The following is a 20,691-nucleotide window of genomic DNA, read 5'->3' on the forward strand; positions in this document are numbered from 1 at the left end:
CACAGCCTGTGTCGATGTGTATGCGTGTGTATGGCACTGCTCGACCGTGTAAACGCGCGGTATTGGTCGCGTCGGTGTAGACTTGACAGGTACGGTGCCGGCACGGAAACAAACCATTGGCCGCAGTTGTTGTTATGGATTAGAATTGTGTTTAGGCAAAGCAAATTTGCCAGCCAAAACATCCGCGTCACGTCGAGATCGCTCCTGTATCGGAGGGACCGTCGCATTAATCAATTGTGTTAAAAATTTGCGGGAAAAACGTAGTGCAATGAAAGCCTTTGGCTCTCTTTCGGAGCCGGCGTAGGAAGCTTCCGGATGTGTTTCGGAGCCGGCATCGGATACTATCGGAGTGTTTAAAGAGGCGGATGAGGTCTCTGAGGGCCAAAGCCTCTTTTAATAAATGATTTAAAAAAGAGCTGTTTTGTTTGTGAAGCAAATAGTGGCAAGGCGAAAGAAAACACATATCACAATACATACAAACAGCGTGATCACACACACATGTATACCCCTGGAGCGCAAACGCTCACGCACACCACTCCATAAGCCCGAATCCGAACGTCCTCAGAATGTCCTCAGCCCATGTAAAAACGTCCTCAATTTTGTATGGCCGGCGGGCTTGTGACACAAAATTAGGACGTTGCATGCGGATTCGAGCACTTGTATGACGAGTGGGAGGTTAACTGTCAGTGAGAATAAAGCCATTCTTTCGCGCGTTCTCTTTCAGTTCGGACCGAACAGAAACAGAACAGAACCTTCCGTCTCCTAAACATACGCCATAATTCCTTCCGAAACCCTTCCGAAAGCCTTCCGTGGATGTAAATCCGTTGTGATAACCGTCCGCCATCCGGTTTACATTCGATGAACATGGTTCCGGTTCATTTTATGAGCAGGGTTGTGTTGGATAGAAATGTTAACAAACAGAATCTCAGAAACATACACAAGTTATCCTCGAAATAGTTTGGAATTTCGTAAATCTTGTTGAGGAAGTTTCGTTAACGAATATATTTACCAAAAAGGGCGTAAAATTGTGCTCGATCCACCGAATATTATGCACAATGGAGGTAAAATGGCAAGTTTTACTGTACAAAAGTGAAAACGGCTCCAAAATCGGTGAAATAATGTGTATATAAGTGGCCCATGGTTCCCGCACATAAGTGCGGTAAGCAGACGGAGATGGACACAGTTTTCCCGGTGATGGTGAACCGATCGGAGCGCGGTTTGTGTTTCAGTTCAGTGATAAATGGCCAATAAAGTGGTTTCAGTGAAGAAACGGTGCATTTCCGCTGCTTTTAGGACGAAATGTAGCGCGTGTAGGCCACACAAACAACAACAACAACAACAACAACAGCCGTCAAGATTGGTTGACACACAATTTCTCGGGAAATCCCCGATTTCTCGAGTTTGGAAGTGAGTGAAAACGGTCGATAAGGTGGTCAAAATGTTGCGCAAGCCGAAAACGGGGTAAAAATCGGCCGATTAGTGCGAAAGCTACGTGGTCCAAAAAGTGCATCAGAGGTGGGGGTGATGCAGTGTCGGGTGTGTGTTTTTGCGGCCAATTTCGCACGGATCTGTCCGGAAGCGGTCCTTTCCGGTGTGGAAGTGTGCAATCAATTGATCGAACCCAAAAAACCGCAGTGAAATACGTCTTAAGTAGGCTAAATAAGTGAAAAAACGGAGGTGGCAGAAGTGTGACAGTAGTGTGACAGCACCACCACGTGGCGGATATACCGCGTTTAATGCAAAAGTGTAAATAACTTGCTCATTTATGGATCGAATTGAGTGCGGTTTGGATTGTAGTGATGTGAACCGAGTGTGCAATCCGTTTCCATCGGAAAAACGGTGGAAATGCGGAAATTTATGGCAATTTTTAGGCAGACGGCTTTCCGGCTTCCGAATTTTGACACAAGCAAAAACGGATTCCCATCGGACAAAAATCGCCATTACTCAAGCGACAAAAAATAAAACTGCTCAAATTGCAAGCAGCTTTTCTGGTAAAATCGGAAGTGTGTTCGGCATAGCTGTTGGTGGCTGAGAGGGTTTGCTGGGACATGTTGCAGTTGCTCGACAACTGCTCGACTACTGCTCGAATATGGATGCTGGAGCCAAAAGCGTCAGGTATACTTTGGTGTCAGATTATTCGTCACAGCGTCTCAATGAGTGGATTTGAGTTGGCGAAAAGTGCTCGATGTTTTTCTAGCGCTGTTTGAATTAATCAAAGCGTTTGCGAGTGCTGCTTTGTTATTTGAATTGTACGGTATCTTAAAAAACTGCTCTAAACTGCTCGGATATCCAGACAGGTGCAAATAGTGCATGATATATACTTTGGAGTGTGTGTGTTTACTGGTTCAGAGTGTCTTTAAGAGTAAAATGAAGTGTGCGATTAGTACTCGATTCTTCAGGCACTGCTGGAGTGACACAAATTTTCGGTAAGTGCGTGTTTTGTTGTTACTACCAAGGCTACTATTGCTAGTAATAGTTCAGAATATAACACTCCTCCCAACTTTAAATGAGATTTAATTCATTTCTAATATTCTGATTATTCTTTCATTTGCCTTGCTTTTATCCTCTTTGATCTGCGTAGTTTAGGCGAGGATGATTCACTGCTTTATCTTTTTGAATGCATATTTTCTCTTCTGGTAGGTACTCTAGTTTCATTATTTCCTGTCGTAGCATCATTGATATAGGTATAGGCAAAGTAAGGTGAAATTCATCTGAGAGCTGAGCAGCACGAATCTGATTGGTATGCACCATTCTAACATTCCAATGTAAATTAATTAAGTAAGTGCTAGGACTTATTTTCTCTAATACCATCGCGGGTATCCACCTAACAATGTCTTCTTGATGATTTCTATATAATCTCCACAGCTAAAGGTATGATGAGTGGGTCTAACTGGTTTCGTTACACTGTTAGTGTTAGGATCTTAACTGGATTGCTCGTATTTAGTAATGTGCGAAGCACATAGTTAAACAATAACGAAGATAGAGTTTTGCCAGTGGACGTAGATGGAATTTTACAATAACTTAAAAGAATCTTGGTAATCTTTTTCTGAAGTGGTGGTATTGGTTTTAATTGCTCATCTATCAGATATTTTTTCAACACATTCTTGATCGTCTGTACCCCCCTCTCCGCTAGTCCGTTGGATTGAGGGTGATAAGGAGGAGATCTCAATACTTTTATATTATTTGAATTACACGCATGTATAAACCCAGATGAGTTGAAAGGTGGACCATTATCCGAACACACTTCAGAAGGCAACCCAAAATACGTATACATTTCTTCCAATCGTTCCAATACACTCTCCGTACACGTTCTTCGTAGTATTTTCACATTTATAAATTTTGAATAGGCATCCACTGTTATCAGAAAGGTATTTCCATCAAAATGAAATAAATCCAAATGGATTCTTTGGAATGCATGAGAGGCTAGAGGCCATCTAGACGTAACTATTTCCCTTGGTACGTTTTGCGTTTTTTGACTCGCGGGGCGCGACTTTAAAACGTTCACAATATCTTTATCAAACCAAAAATATGATCGTCCGATCATTTTCATTCTGATTACCCGATCATGATTTTCATGTAGTTTATCCAGCACACGGCGTTGAAGGGCCTTGGGTACCACAACACGATCCTCAAAATAAAGACAATAATTTTCTATTTCAAAATTGTGTCTGATCATTGCATATTGCTTAATTTCTTCCACTACTTCTTTAGGTCAACCGGTTTGAGTCACTTTGAGCAGTTAAACGATCACAGCGTCTTTGTGCTGATCATCTTTTATTTCTTCGATACCAATAAATCATTTTACTTTACTTTCAGTAACTGATATGTGCTCAATCCGGTTTGCAGTTGGCAACGATAAACGAGTTAACGCATCGGCATTACTTATACATTTACCAGGCTTATGTACTACGCTATAGGCGTAATTAGACAAAATTACGGCCCATCTGTGCAATCTGGAAATTGCCACAGCAGAAGAACTCTTGTGTGGGTTAAACATTTGTTTGAACGCAGAACTATCGGTAACGAGAGTAAAACTCGTACCATACAAATACTTGTGATTGTTTTTTTGTTCCAAATACAACTGCTAATGCTTCTTTATGTATTTGCCCGTAATTTTGCTGTGCGGGTGTGAGTGTTGATGACGCAAAATACACAGGCTTCTCCAATTGTCCCGCTAAGTGAGATAAAATAGCACCAACTCCATACGGACTGGCATCCATAGTTAGTATTAGTGGCTTTGTTGGATCATACGGCTCTAATACGTCATTGGAGATCAACAATTCTTTACACTTTTTAAATGCGTTTTCACACTCGACTGACCACGAGAATCTACTTTCTCTCCTTAACAATTTATATAACGGATGTAATTCCAACGACAGATTTGGCAAAAATTTGTGGAAGTAGTTCAAAAGACCAAAGAACGGCTGTAATTTCTTAAGAACGACTATATCTTTAGGTGCTGGAGCAAGACAGATTGCTTCCACTTTAGCTTGACATGGACGAATCTCGTCAGATGTGAGCATGAAACCGAGATGTTCAATTTCTGTTTCAAAAAATCGTGATCTGGCCCAATATATTTGCACTTTATGCTTATTTAATTAATCCAACACATGGACTAAATTTTCCTTGCATTCATGTAGCGTACTGCCACCAATAAGGATATCATCTAGATACGGAATAGATTTTGTTTCTAGCAAAATTTGATCTATTAGGCTTCCCGTAGACCCCACTCGTCATACAAGTGCTCGAATCCGCATGCAACGTCCTAATTTTGTGTCACAAGCCCGCCGGCCATACAAAATTGAGGACGTTTTTACATGGGCTGAGGACATTCTGAGGACGTTCGGATTCGGGCTTATGGGGTGGTGTGCGTGAGCGTTTGCGCTCCAGGGGTATACATGTGTGTGTGATCACGCTGTTTGTATGTATTGTGATATGTGTTTTCTTTCGCCTTGCCACTATTTGCTTCACAAACAAAACAGCTCTTTTTAAAATCATTTATTAAAAGAGGCTTTGGCCCTCAGAGACCTCATCCGCCTCTTTAAACACTCCGATAGTATCCGATGCCGGCTCCGAAACACATCCGGAAGCTTCCTACGCCGGCTCCGAAAGAGAGCCAAAAGCTTTCATTGCACTACGTTTTTCCCGCAAATTTTTAACACAATTGATTAATGCGACGGTCCCTCCGATACAGGAGCGATCTCGACGTGACGCGGATGTTTTGGCTGGCAAATTTGCTTTGCCTAAACACAATTCTAATCCATAACAGCAACTGCGGCCAATGGTTTGTTTCCGTGCCGGCACCGTACCTGTCAAGTCTACACCGACGCGACAATACATACCAATACTGCGCGTTTACACGGTCGAGCAGTGGCATACACACGTATACACATCGACACAGGCTGCGGAAGAATTGACAGAGCAGCACAGACGATCATTGCCGTACTGGCAAAGAGGGATAGCAATATGGAATGTTGCACACGAGCACAAAATTGGGTACAAAGCTGAGGACCTTGTGCGGAAACTGCTCGACAGGACCAGTGGGACGGGACATCCTTTTGACAGGCGACTTTTGACAGCTCCAGCGACCTATTGTTCTCAAGTCGCCGGCTCGTAACCCGATGTATGCGGGAAACACGCCGGCGACACGGATGACGGATCGGGGATGTGGTGGTTAGCACTGGTAGGTTGGGGAGTTGAACTGTCGTGCGACGAACAGCCAACACATAAATTTAAAAATTCACCGTTATGATTCCGGAAATGAATATATATGTTTTTAAATGGTTAAGAATGGTAGCACTTTTCTCTAATACTATATTTGAAGAAATTTCTCCTCACTTAATTGATATTATGGAATGATTTATAGGAAAGCTGTGAATATTATCTATTTTCCTGCTAATTTACCCAACCCGCGAAATGGTAATTATATCAACATTTTTACAAATGTTTCCGATAAACAACCGATCACAAATACAATGTTGTTATACTGTTCAATATTTTTTTGTATATTTATGATGTAAATAAAGAAATCATTTATGAAACGAATGGAAAATTGTTTTTTTTTAAATTTATCGATTTTAAGCCGCACACAGTGAAACTATAGCATTAGCGGTAGGGTCAAAATAAAATAAAATGTTCCAGCTGATACTTTACATAAAACGGAAATGGATTGGTTTTGGTAAAATTGTTGCTCTTCATTAATTGCTAAATTCATTGCTTTTGATTTGTTGAACAGCAATTTCCGGAATAATAAAAATTGGGAAAAAATTTTTTTTACCATTTTGACTTTACCTACTATGCTTTTTCCTTAGTGATCGTTAAACGCTTTCCCAGAAACGCAAGTTAGTCCGTCGGTTTGGCTGTGCAGTGTTGCTACTTAAAAATTTTCATTGCTTAAAATATGGAGAAATCGGGTCAGAAGCAAGTTAAAAATGTAAGTATCACGAAATTTATGAAGTTGAAAAGGTTAAAAAGGTAACAGCAGCAGCGGCGGATTCAACGTAAGATCATTAAGGAGCTTATAAAGGATCCTCAAAAGATCGATCCCCCCTCGACCCCTTTTTGGCTGAACAGCAGATTCAATGGACTGAGTGGCCGCGGAGTGGGGGGGGGGGGTGGTTGGTGAAACTCACAATGCACTCCCCTCCTGTCCGACCAGTAGATTCGAAGTAGCAAGGACCCCCAGTTTTCAATCTGTTTAGGGGTTTCCTCTTAGTAGTTTCCGCTTAGGGGAAAGCTCTCCCGGTGGACATGTTCGAGGTGGTACAGATGCCACACTTATATTGTATATAGGGCCTTCAAGGGACTTAATCTGTACCTATATAACTAACAATTTGTTTCCTATTTTTTATTCCAGCCAATTCAAGAGGTGGAGGAAGTTCTCCAACTAATAGAGTTGGTAAAATCATACACATGCCTGTGGAAGGACACGGATCGCATGTACAAAAATGCCGAGATCCGCCACCAGGCATGGAAGGAAATTGCGAACGTTATGGGGCGTTCGCACGAGGTTGTCCGCGCAAAGTGGAAAAACCTCGTAAACACCTATAGGCGGATTCGCAAGGACATTTCGCGTAGTATGGTGACTGGAGCAGGTAAATAATTTGGATTTTTATTTATTTATTTGTATCTAACAAAGTATAACGTGATTGCAGGGACGGATGACATTTTTGAACACAGTTGGTATGCTTATGAGCATATGGCGTTCCTGCAGGACACGACGGTACCGCGGCCAATTTTGAATTCCGTAAGTAATCTATATAAGTGATTGTCGATACTTCCTAGCGCTGCCACACATATTTATATACGGGGCGGTTCGATTGCCAACATGGATACCAGCAACGGTTTTTACGGCAGGACCGGGGATCAAATCCCATCCTGACCTGATGATAATGCTGGTGATCATGTTACTATTATTGTGCAGCTCTTCGGGGTTGTGGTAGAGGATAAGAAAGTGGGTCATTCCACTTAAGATGATGGGCTACATGTGTTCGCATGTTTTGCAATGCTCTGGTTGGCCTAATGGGTATAACAGGGATCGGAAGCATTGAAGCTGGTGTTGCTACATCATCCAGTTCTTCTATTATCATCGATGAGGAAGGCTGACTTGTACTGGGTGGCAGAAGTGCATCGGAAAAATTGTATAGCGTATGTCGTCGTCTAAAGTTGTGCAGGTAAACAGCTGCTAAGACGACCTTATCTGCTACGGGCGGTTCCAACTCTATCGGTTTCAGGAACACTAGGAACACCTGTGATAGTATGCCAAACGCATTTTCCACGGTTCGACGCGCCCGAGAATGCCTGTAGTTAAAATGACGCTCCACAGAATCTGCCGCATGCATTCCTCCAAATGGACGGAGGCAGTATTCTTTCATGGCAAACGCCTGATCACCCAAAAGGTAGTATGGAACCTTTATCTGATACGGAACTTGGAGAATTTCTGGAGGGGGTATATTCAACTCGTTCCGTTCCAGTTTGTGATAGATCAGGCTGTTTGCCAAAACGCCACCATCAGATATACGTCCCTGACAACCGACGTCAATAAAAAGGAAGTTATAGTTGGCGTCTACCATAGCAAGAAGGACAATGCTGAATGTTTTTTTATAATTAAAAAACTGGCTTCCAGAATTTGAAAGTGCTTTGATGGATACGTGTTTTCCATCAATTGAAGCAATAGCATGAGGGAAATTCCACTTTTCCTCAAATGCGCTCGATGTTTTAAGCCATTCTGTAGCACTGGACGGCAGCTGAAAAGATATAAAATAAAAATCTAAATAAATATTATGTGTAACGTGCAACTATGAATACAGTACACGGAGCGTCAACTCAAAATTTGACCAACAATTTTGTCAAACTGTTAACGATTCGTGTACAGGAAGGAAGGGGTGCCTGGGGAATGTTTTCATTCATTCATAAATTAATGAAAACATCCATTTTATTATATAAATTTCAATATTTATAGCGCGCGGGATATTTTTAATTAAACGCTTAATATGGTATTTGTGTCTCCGAAAGTTACCATCAATAGTTATAAATAATTTTATCTATCATTTCAGGCAAATTTGGAAGCATCGTCGCCACTCCCATCCACATCAACCATGATCCCCTCCCACCCACCGGTCCTATCCTCATCCGGCATTCTGCCAAGTGCCTCATCTCGGGGGCATTTGGAAGAATTGCCACCGACCCCATCCACATCCACCATGCTTCCGGAACGGCAATTAAATCCGCGAAAGCGGAAGCAAAATAGTCGTTCCCTCCAAATTGCGGAATGTTTGGAAACGGTAAAGCAAATTTGTAAAACATCGTCTGCTCGTCGTACGGTCACCAAGGCCAGAGCTCTGGGTGATTTTGTGGAGGCACAAGTTGCCACTTTTGAACAAAGTGACCCAGAGTTTTGTGCCAAGTTGATTCAGGCGGTGACCAATACGATGAACGAGCAGGTTACAAATTATTATGCCTCTCAAAACCGTGACCATGATTACCTGTAATTCCTATCCTCTCCTATCCTCTCCTATCCTTGTCTATGCTGTCATACCTATCCTATCCTTGTTCGTCGTCTTTCTCCTTTGGCTTTTCAACCTCACGAGTTCTTGGACTGCCATTTCTGGCTATCTTGACTTATTTTGGCAGCAGCTGGATAATCCGTTTTGCGTAAGGAAAGACGGTCCAGTTGGAATTTGTATGTCCGGTTCTGCTTTGTGGAGGCTGGTGCCACTAACGCCACGATCACCGAACCGATCGAGACTTCTGCAGGATGCCAAGACCGCGAGGCGGTTGTATCGCCTGATAAGTAAATAAGTAAGTACATAACCCATCCTCATTGTTCACATCATGAACTAATTTTCTATTTCATATTTTCTGGACTGGACAACTGGATCACCGTGCCGACCGACCAACTCGATCACCATGTCGCAGCAGTAGCATGCACAAACACCATGGCGAAATCCCATTTTTGCCACTCATTGGCTCTTTTCAGAGCCACCAAATTTTCCAAAAAGATATTTGTTTACTACTATACAATCAAAGCACAACAAGATAGCTTTGTGCAAAGCACGGATACTTCATTTCTTCTTTTTAGGTGCAAACGCCAATATCAACGCATCAGATTGAATAACGTTTGCGCTTGTAGCTTCAAAATGAACCCTGTCAATGTGGGGCATGTTAGGCATATAAATTTATGCGGTCTGGGCCCATTCTTTAACGCATATGAAAGGGCTACTTGTTGACAAAATAAGGCCTGCCTACTCTTAAACATAGAGCTAGTAAATATGCGATTGAATCTTCATTAACTTAATATTAAATCTACATTTCTATAACAATTTATTGAAACTGCCGGAACGAGGGTATTTTCAGTACTGAATTATTTTGCGCAATAATGGAATGAAAACGTTCCGGTCATTACAGGGTTTGGATCCTTGAGAAAGGAATCGACGCAACTGCCCTCATTACCAGAGTTAACACCGACCTGCACCAACTCACCAACCACCAGCTTTCTCCGATCATCCAATCCATCCGCAAGGTCATACGTCCCTGGTAACTAAAACACACTCTCCGGGGAACCGGAAATAACAACCACATCGCCAATAGCACCTTAACGCTCCTGATCCGGACCATATACCAGCACCATCACTACATTTACACAGACGGCTCCGTAAATCGGTAGTCAACCGGCTGTGGGATCCATTCCAGCCTCGAAAATTGTGCCATCAAGCTCCCCTAACCACACATCTATCTTTTCAGCTGAAGCAATAGCCATCCGACTTGCCGCCGACGAAAGATTCCGGTTCGACATTCCGGACGTTATCTTCGCCGACAGTGCCAGTGTTCTGACCGCTCTCGAACACGGCTCCTCTTAAGACCCTCACATCCAGATCCTTAACGACATCCATTCATCACCTGCAATAGTTTTCCGGGTCATTCATTTACATGTTTGTGCGAGCTGTTGTTCCGAGATGTAGAAACATTGGCGTTTGTGCACATTTAATAGAACAATTACTTTTTTTTTAAATTAATCAAACATTTATTTTAGAGAGTTTGCTTCTAACAGTCTCATTTCTGTTCAACGTGTGTTAAAATGCTGTCGAGCAGGATCATAGAATCACGTTTCATCATACGATCATACAATCACAGTTAGCTCCATTCCTTGCTTGAGTAAGTCAAGCAAAAGGTCAAGGTCAAGGTTAAGGTCAAGAAAAAACCACAACCGCAAACCACTAAAGGATTGTCATGCTAGTTTTTATCCAATTATGCAAAGTTTGCTTAACGAATTGAATAATTTCTATAGATAAGATACTTCTGTTTTGATAGCACAATCTCGAAAGTTGTTTCTGCGTTTCATTCCTGCTACTGGGGATTCTGGTTTTGATTGTATCCGTGAGATTAATTATTCAATGCTGCATTCAAAGCGGCCGTTCAATTAGGTTTAGCAAAATGACTCTTCCCGACGATAATCGACCCCGCTACAAGTGCGCCAGCAGTGCCAAATACGGTTTAGTAAACCTTAAAAAGATATATGAATTAAATATTACCTTGACATACTCCTTAAGGTCCTGTATTAGACAAGAACACACTTCCTGGACGATATAGAATACAGATCAGCTAGAATCCTGAAGAGAATCAGTAGTAAGTAGAAGAATATACATATCTTGCTTTGAAAAACTTACCCTGAACAAATAGGCTAGGGATTCATATGAGTCCCCTGTAGCCAAGTAGCGTAGCGCGATGGCAAGCCGTGGTTTCGGTGTTATGGCTTTCCGCATATTCGTATTCTCCCGGCAAATTTTTGGGCCTATCAACGATAAAATGTGGAGGAACTCCTCCCGATCCAGACGCAGAAAGTCATGTATACGATAATTGGGTCCTTCACCATCAATTGCCTCAAGAAGACGCCCCCACACATCTTCCCTTTCCAAAAAGAGGTCCGTTGTCCAGCATCGACGGACCTTTGCTGGACGGGATTCTTCCTCCTCCTCCTCCTCGTCTTCTATTAAATGCATCATCAATGTTGCTACTTGCTCAGCAAGTGCAGGAGCTATTTCCTCAAAATCGATATCCATATTCTAAAAAGAAATCATAGTATGATGAAATTTTTTAAAAGAAAGTTTACCGCGTTGCATATAATAAACACCTACCGATGGTTTTAACAATTTCAACAGTTTTTTTTATTTTATAAACACTGCAACTGCATTGAATACCACTCCGCTCTTTCTATGAATATAGTGCAACATCATAGTTCCCAGTATACGCTATCAAACGGAACCCAACAGCCAAATTTCGTACAGGCATTATCCAATATACGTCATAATCAAAATTCCGCTCATGTTTTAAAATCGATAGATTACGTATTGCTAAAAATTTAAATATTTTTTGTTTTTTTATTCATAAAGAACGGCCTGGCCATATTGCTAAAATTTAAATATAAATGCACTCAAAATTAAAAAATTATAAACTTAAAATACATAATTTTACGGAACAAAAAGCTTAGGCAGTTGTTTATGAAACATTCGCGTATTATGAATTGGCATATATCGTAGATTGCCACGTACCTCGGGAACTTGTTGTATGCTCAACAAAACTGAATTTTTGTTTCTACCCAAACAAGAATATTTCAACTAATATTTGTTAGTTCCATGAGTATTATTTTTGTTAAAAATTTATACGAAAAATAAATAAAATTAACAACATAAAACAATTTTCTTGCAATCATAATTGATTCGATCCGATTCTCTGTGATAAACACAGTGGAGTTATTTCTTTTTGGGGGCATTTGACAGCTACAGCTGCTTGCCCAACTGACATTTTATAGCAGGCTTATAGCGGTTTTCGAGTTCTTTTAGCTAAATCTCGATGCTTAATCTTGCCTTAGAGAGCAGCAGATTTAGCTAATTATAACAGTTCGAACGCGTGGTTTCACGTAGTTTTTTCACCCATTTCCTTCGGATCCAAGCTGTCATAGGCCAGAGGCGCTATGGCAGCGCAAATCAAAACAAAGCAAACAATAACACTCGGATTAGATTGTGATATGAATGAATAATTTTTTATTTATTCAACAAACCCATTCATGTTTCTTTCTCTCCGTTGCACTCCTCGTGTTCGCCAGTGTTCCTTTAGGGGGAAAAAACAAGATTGTGAGTTGAGAAATGATGCTCTTCGCCGTACATGAGATGCTGAACCATACCTCATCTCTCGCAGAAAACATGTTTCGGGAAGCGGCAAACACGAATCGATCATCACCGAGTGAAACTCCAGGCTACCGCAGCTCACCTACACGCAAATACACGATTAATCCTAACACCATCTGCATTCAAACACCGGGTCATGCGCTTCGGCTTATCCGTGCGCGTGCGACATCCTCCCCCCATCACATTCAGAACACGACTGTCGCTCAGCGTGCTCAGGGGAGAGCGAATAAAGAAAGAGAGAAGCAAAAATTTGCAGGGGTGTCCAGGCGGTTTTAAAATGCGCGCTGCTTGCCAGTACCAAAACGGCGCGCGAGAAACAGTTCGAGCGCCCCTGCACACGTGTGTTCGCTCTCTCCCACTCAGGGGCTCTCAAGCGGAGGATCATGGTTCGAGCAGTGCACGGCACATTGCGGAAAGCGAGAAAATGTTTGAGCGCCACTGCACGCGAGAGCGAACGGGTGTGTGCTGTGCTGCTCGTTCCAACGGCAAACTGGTATGGTGCTGAGCTGCTCTAAGAGCGTAACGAGCATTCGCGCACGAAGCGAGCAGTTATGGCGAGGATCGGGCAATTTTTTTTTTGAGATTTAGCCTTTTTTGTATAACAGATGTCAGTTGGGTGTGGCTGCTGCTACCACAGGCCCACTCGTCATACAAGTGCTCGAATCCGCATGCAACGTCCTAATTTTGTGTCACAAGCCCGCCGGCCCCCACTGGTCCTGTCGAGCAGTTTCCGCACAAGGTCCTCAGCTTTGTACCCAATTTTGTGCTCGTGTGCAACATTCCATATTGCTATCCCTCTTTGCCAGTACGGCAATGATCGTCTGTGCTGCTCTGTCAATTCTTCCACAGCCTGTGTCGATGTGTATGCGTGTGTATGCCACTGCTCGACCGTGTAAACGCGCAGTATTGGTATGTACTGTCGCGTCGGTGTAGACTTGACAGGTACGGTGCCGGCACGGAAACAAACCATTGGCCGCAGTTGCTGTTATGGATTAGAATTGTGTTTAGGCAAAGCAAATTTGCCAGCCAAAACATCCGCGTCACGTCGAGATCGCTCCTGTATCGGAGGGACCGTCACATTAATCAATTGTGTTAAAAATTTGCGGGAAAAACGTAGTGCAATGAAAGCCTTTGGCTCTCTTTCGGAGCCGGCGTAGGAAGCTTCCGGATGTGTTTCGGAGCCGGCATCGGATACTAACGGAGTGTTTAAAGAGGCGGATGAGGTCTCTGAGGGCCAAAGCCTCTTTTAATAAATGATTTTAAAAAGAGCTGTTTTGTTTGTGAAGCAAATAGTGGCAAGGCGAAAGAAAACACATATCACAATACATACAAACAGCGTGATCACACACACATGTATACCGCTGGAGCGCAAACGCTCACGCACACCACCCCATAAGCCCGAATCCGAACGTCCTCAGAATGTCCTCAGCCCATGTAAAAACGTCCTCAATTTTGTATGGCCGGCGGGCTTGTGACACAAAATTAGGACGTTGCATGCGGATTCGAGCACTTGTATGACGAGTGGGCCATACAAAATTGAGGACGTTTTTACATGGGCTCCCAACTGACATCTGTTATACAAAAAGGCTAAATTTCAAAAAAAAATTGCCCGATCCTCGCCATAACTGCTCGCTTCATGCGCGAATGCTCGTTAAGCTCTTAGAGCAGCTCAGCACCATACCAGTTTGCCGTTGGAACGAGCAGCACAGCACACACCCGTTCGCTCTCGCGTGCAGAGGCGCTCAAACATTTTCTCGCTTTCCGCAATGTGCCGTGCACTGCTCGAACCATGATCTTCCGGTTGAGAGCCCCTGAGTGGGAGAGAGCGAACACACGTGTGCAGGGGCGCTCGAACTGTTTCTCGCGCGCCGTTTTGGTACTGGCATGCAGCGCGCATTTTAAAAACGTCTGGAAACCCCTGCCAATTTCTGCTTCTCTCTTTCTTTATTCGCTCTACCCTGAGCACGCTGAGCGACAGTCGTGTTCTGAATGTGATGGGGGGAGGACGTCGCACGCGCACGGATAAGCCGAGGCGCATGACCCGGTGTTTCAATGCAGATGGTGTTAGGATTGTTCGTGTGTGAGCTGCGGTAGCCTGGAGCTTCACTTTGTGACGATCGATTGGTGTTTGCCGCTTCCCGTAACATGTTTTCTGCGAGAGCGTAGGTATGGTGCAGCATCTCATGTACGACGAAGAGCACCATGAGTTGAGACTCACCGTCTTGTTTTTTCCCCCTAAAGGAACCCTGGCGAACACGAGGAGTGCAACGGAGAGAAAGAAACATGAACGGGTTTGTTGAATAAATAAAAAATCATTCATTCATATCACATTCTAATCCGAGTGTTATTGTTTGCTTTGTTTTGATTTGCGCTGCCATAGCGCCTCTGGCCTATGCCCACTGGTCCTGTCGAGCAGTTTCCGCACAAGGTCCTCAGCTTTGTACCCAATTTTGTGCTCGTGTGCAACATTCCATATTGCTATCCCTCTTTGCCAGTACGGCAATGATCGTCTGTGCTGCTCTGTCAATTCTTCCACAGCCTGTGTCGATGTGTATACGTGTGTATGCCACTGCTCGACCGTGTAAACGCGCGGTATTGGTATGTATTGTCGCGTCGGTGTAGACTTGACAGGTACGGTGCCGGCACGGAAACAAACCATTGGCCGCAGTTGCTGTTATGGATTAGAGTTGTGTTTAGGCAAAGCAAATTTGCCAGCCAAAACATCCGCGTCACGTCGAGATCGCTCCTGTATCGGAGGGACCGTCGCATTAATCAATTGTGTTAAAAATTTGCGGGAAAAACGTAGTGCAATGAAAGCCTTTGGCACTCTTTCGGAGCCGGCGTAGGAAGCTTCCGGATGTGTTTCGGAGCCGGCATCGGATACTATCGGAGTGTTTAAAGAGGTGGATGAGGTCTCTGAGGGCCAAAGCCTCTTTTAATAAATGATTTAAAAAAGAGCTGTTTTGTTTGTGAAGCAAATAGTGGCAAGGCGAAAGAAAACACATATCACAATACATACAAACAGCGTGATCACACACACATGTATACCCCTGGAGCGCAAACGCTCACGCACACCACCCCATAAGCCCGAATCCGAACGTCCTCAGAATGTCCTCAGCCCATGTAAAAACGTCCTCAATTTTGTATGGCCGGCGGGCTTGTGACACAAAATTAGGACGTTGCATGCGGATTCGAGCACTTGTATGACGAGTGGGTGACAGCTCCCAACTGACATTTTATAGCAGGCTTATAGCGGGTTTCGAGTTCTTTTAGCTAAATCTCGATGCTTAATCTTGCCTTAGAGAGCAGCAGATTTAGCTAATTATAACAGTTCGAACGCGTGGTTTCACGTAGTTTTTTCACCCATTTCCTTCGGATCCAAGCTGTCATAGGCCAGAGGCGCTATGGCAGCGCAAATCAAAACAAAGCAAACAATAACACACGGATTAGTTTGTGATATGAATGAATGATTTTTTATTTATTTAACAAACCCGTTCATGTTTCTTTCTCTCCGTTGCACTCCTCGTGTTCGCCAGTGTTCCTTTAGGGGGAAAAAACAAGACTGTGAGTTGAGAAATGGTGCTCTTCGCCGTACATGAGATGCTGAACCATACCTCATCTCTCGCAGAAAACATGTTTCGGGAAGCGGCAAACACGAATCGATCGTCAACTGAACTGAATCTCCAGGCTACCGCAGCTCACCTACACGCAAATACACGATTAATCCTAAAACCATCTGCATTCAAACACCGGGTCATGCGCCTCGGCTTATCCGTGCGCGTGCGACATCCTCCCCCCATCACATTCAGAACACGACTGTCGCTCAGCGTGCTCAGGGCAGAGCCAATAAGGAAAGAGAGAAGCAGAAATTTGCAGGGGTGTCCAGACGGTTTTAAAATGCGCGCTGCATGCCAGTACCAAAACGGCGCGCGACAACAGTTCGAGCGCCCCTGCACACGTGTGTTCGCTCTCTCGCACTCAGGGGCTCTCAAGCGAAAGATCATGGTTCGAGCAGTGCACGGCACATTGCGGGAAGTGAGAAAATGTTTGAGCGCCTCTGCACGCGAGAGCAAACGGGTGTGTGCTGTGCTGCTCGTTCCAACGGCAAACTGGCATGGTGCTGAGCTGCTCTAAGAGCGTAACGAGCATTCGCGCATGAAGCGAGCAGTTATGGCGAGGATCGGGCAATTTTTTTTTTAAATTTAGCCTTTTTTGTATAACAGATGTCAGTTGGGCTTGGATCCGAAGGAAATGGGTGAAAAAACTACGTGAAACCACGCGTTCGAACTGTTATAATTAGCTAAATCTGCTGCTCTCTAAGGCAAGATTAAGCATCGAGATTTAGCTAAAAGAACTCGAAAACCGCTATAAGCCTGCTATAAAATGTCAGTTGGGCTGAGGACATTCTGAGGACGTTCGGATTCGGGCTTATGGGGTGGTGTGTGTGAGCGTTTGCGCTCCAGGGGTATACATGTGTGTGTGATCACGCTTTTTGTATGTATTGTGATATGTGTTTTCTTTCGCCTTGCCACTATTTGCTTCACAAACAAAACAGCTCTTTTTTAAATCATTTATTAAAAGAGGCTTTGGCCCTCAGAGACCTCATCCGCCTCTTTAAACACTCCGATAGTATCCGATGCCGGCTCCGAAACACATCCGGAAGCTTCCTACGCCGGCTCCGTAAGAGAGCCAAAGGCTTTCATTGCACTACGTTTTTCCCGCAAATTTTTAACACAATTGATTAATGCGACGGTCCCTCCGATACAGGAGCGATCTCGACGTGACGCGGATGTTTTGGCTGGCAAATTTGCTTTGCCTTAACACAATTCTAATCCATAACAGCTACTGCCAATACATACCAATACCGCGCGTTTACACGGTCGAGCAGTGGCATACACACGTATACACATGGACACAGGCTGTGGAAGAATTGACAGAGCAGCACAGACGATCATTGCCGTACTGGCAAAGAGGGATAGCAATATGGAATGTTGCACACGAGCACAAAATTGGGTACAAAGCTGAGGACCTTGTGCGGAAACTGCTCGACAGGACCAGTGGGGGAGGGGTCGAAAACGATAGCTACGGGGACGCATCTGACAGTATACAAGAACAAAGGAAAATCGGTGGTTGTCAAAAGTGGCCGGCTACAAGTATGTCCCGTCTACGGGGCGCTTTACAGAAAGAAAACGTGTGCAAGTTGAAAGAGAGATTTTATTCAGCTGTACTCTAAACGTTGTTTATAGTTCATACTTCAGTTCTCCAATGACATCCGTTAATGTTCCGTTCTTGAAATCTCTAACACTCCTCCTTAAGCTGATGCCGTAATCCAATCAATCTCTACAATCTCTACCACAACGAAAGCATTTATTATCTCGATGCCTTGCTGGTGAAGAACGCGTAGACAAACGCTTGCTCTTTCTTACTGGCGTTCTATCCGACGACTTCCACGATGTGCGTTGCTTGAACGCTGCCAATTTCGATGATCCTTGCATTTCTCTGCATTCCTGCTCCGATGCTTCCCAACTTCTTCCAATCTCACAAGCTTTTTCAAACGTGAGATCACCTTCTGCTAGGAGCTTGGTTCGCAACCCGGAGTTTTGCAATCCTGCGACGAATCGATCTCGTAGCTTGCGACAAAATCGTTTTTACAGTAGCGCTTGCGACAACAACGTGCCGAAATCACACGATTGTGATAACGCTTTTAGCTCGATGATGAACTCCGTTATTGTCTGGTTTGCTGCTTGTTCGCACTTGTGGTACTTGCAGCGTTCGGCCATTACGTTGATCTTTGGCGCCAAATGCTGCTTCAGCAGCTCGATCTGGTTCTTATACGTATTTGAACACGGATCCTCTGGCGAACATATTCGATTGGCTATCGAATAAAGTGACGGTCCAGCCATTTTCACTAACATTGGCACTTCACTGCTTTCTTCCACATCATTACTACACTACCGACACTGATCTCCGACACGAGATTTACCGACAAATCGTCGGATGAACTGCTTTACTATCGATTAACTTCACACGATGTACACAAAAGCAAAAGTTCCGTTCCGCGTTTATCCTTTTTAATCCTCGTCGCCAAAATTATGTTATGGTTGCGGGTAGTTACGGTGTGTTGATACTTTACTTTATGACATATAACGGAAGAAAGAACGGTTGAATTAGTTTGACAAGGGCTTTTATACTAATACTACCTAAGATGTATGTGTGATCAAGGTGGAGCACTACTTCTACTAAGGCTACTATTGCTAGTAATAGTTCAGTATTTAACAGAAACATACGTGGTACCCGAAGTAGAAGGATGTTAACTCACACAGTTACCCTACGATGGGGTTCTCGAAGCTAGTCAATTAAGATGTTGGGCTGAGCCCACCGGATGGTAAATTGAGGGTAATTTATGTTCAGGATAGCCGAGTTGTAACGTCCGGATGAATGTTACCCATTGTGTACATACGAATAGGCCTTTGCCACCTGGGCAAGGCGAACTGTCAGTGAGAATAAAGCCATTCTTTCGCGCGTTCTCTTCCAGTTCGGACCGAACAGAAACCTTCCGTCTCCTTAACATACGCCATAAGCCCTTCCGAAAGCCTTCCGTGGATGTAAATCCGTTGTGATAACCGTCCGCCATCCGGTTTACATTCGATGAACATGGTTCCGGTTCATTTTATGAGCAGGGTTGTGTTGGATAGAAATGTTAACAAACAGAATATCAGAAACATAAACAAGTTATCCTCGAAATAGTTTAGAATTTCGTAAATCTTGTTGAGGAAGTTTCGTTAACGAATATATTTACCAAAACATTTACGAAAACTGGGGAACCAGATAACTTGGGAAATGGTGCTGGTGCTCTGTCAAATCGACCGAAATTCACCTTCTGAATACATACACCTTGTTCTAAATACATACACCTTGCTCTAGATACATACACCTTGGTTGAGCCTGGTCAGTGTTATGTCACTGTAGCAGTGTCGAGCTGTCATCCGGTGCGCGTGGCACTCTGTGTAAAGTGCGCTCCGTTTTTATTTGGTTTAAAAAGGGCGTAAAATTGTGCTCGATCCACCGAATATTATGCACAATGGAGGTAAAATGGCAAGTTTTACTGTACAAAAGTGAAAACGGCTCCAAAATCGGTGAAATAACGTGTATATAAGTGGCCCATGGTTCCCGCACATAAGTGCGGTAAGCAGACGGAGATGGACACAGTTTTCCCGGTGATGGTGAACCGATCGGAGCGCGGTTTGTGTTTCAGTTCAGTGATAAATGGCCAATAAAGTGGTTTCAGTGAAGAAACGGTGCATTTCCGCTGCTTTTAGGACGAAATGTAGCGCGTGTAGGCCACACAAACAACAACAACAACAACAACAACAGCCGTCAAGATTGGTTGACACACAATTTCTCGGGAAATCCCCGATTTCTCGAGTTTGGAAGTGAGTGAAAACGGTGGATAAAGTGGTCAAAATGTTGCGCAAGCCGAAAACGGGGTAAAAATCGGCCGATTAGTGCGAAAGCTACGTGGTCCAAAAAGTGCATCAGTGGTGGGGGGATGCAGTTTCGGGTGTGTGTTTTTGCGGCCAATTTCGCACGGATCTGTCCGGAAGCGGTCCTTTCCGGTGTGGAAGTGTGCAATCAATTGATCGAACCCAAAAAACCGCAGTGAAATACGTCTTAAGTAGGCTAAATAAGTGAAAAAACGGAGGTGGCAGAAGTGTGACAGTAGTGTGACAGCACCACCACGTGGCGGATATACCGCGTTTACTGCAAAAGTGTAAATAACTTGCTCATTAATGGATCGAATTGAGTGCCGTTTGGATTGTAGTGATGTAAACCGAGAGTACAATCCGTTTCCATCGGAAAAACGGTGGAAATTCGGAAATTTATGGATATTTTTAGGCTGACGGCTTTCCGGCTTCCGAATTTTGACACAAGCAAAATCGGTTTTCCATCCGACAAAAATCGCCAGTACCCAAGCGACAAAAAATAAAACTGCTCAAATTGCAAGCAG

At 43.8% G+C, this 20,691-nt stretch overlaps 1 long non-coding RNA gene across 1 annotated transcript; it reads right to left on the minus strand.

The window, feature by feature from the left end:
- Positions 1 to 8,168: 8,168 nt before the first annotated feature.
- LOC118516975 lies at positions 8,169 to 11,783 on the minus strand. The gene is made up of 3 exons (XR_004908213.1): positions 11,166 to 11,783; positions 11,031 to 11,108; positions 8,169 to 8,246 (listed from the first exon to the last, which is right to left on the minus strand). It is a non-coding gene; the product is annotated as an uncharacterized LOC118516975 (long non-coding RNA).
- Positions 11,784 to 20,691: the final 8,908 nt, after the last annotated feature.

This window comes from Anopheles stephensi, unplaced genomic scaffold, assembly GCF_013141755.1.
Source record: "Anopheles stephensi strain Indian unplaced genomic scaffold, UCI_ANSTEP_V1.0 ucontig423, whole genome shotgun sequence".
In the NCBI taxonomy this organism is placed as follows: domain Eukaryota; kingdom Metazoa; phylum Arthropoda; class Insecta; order Diptera; family Culicidae; genus Anopheles; species Anopheles stephensi.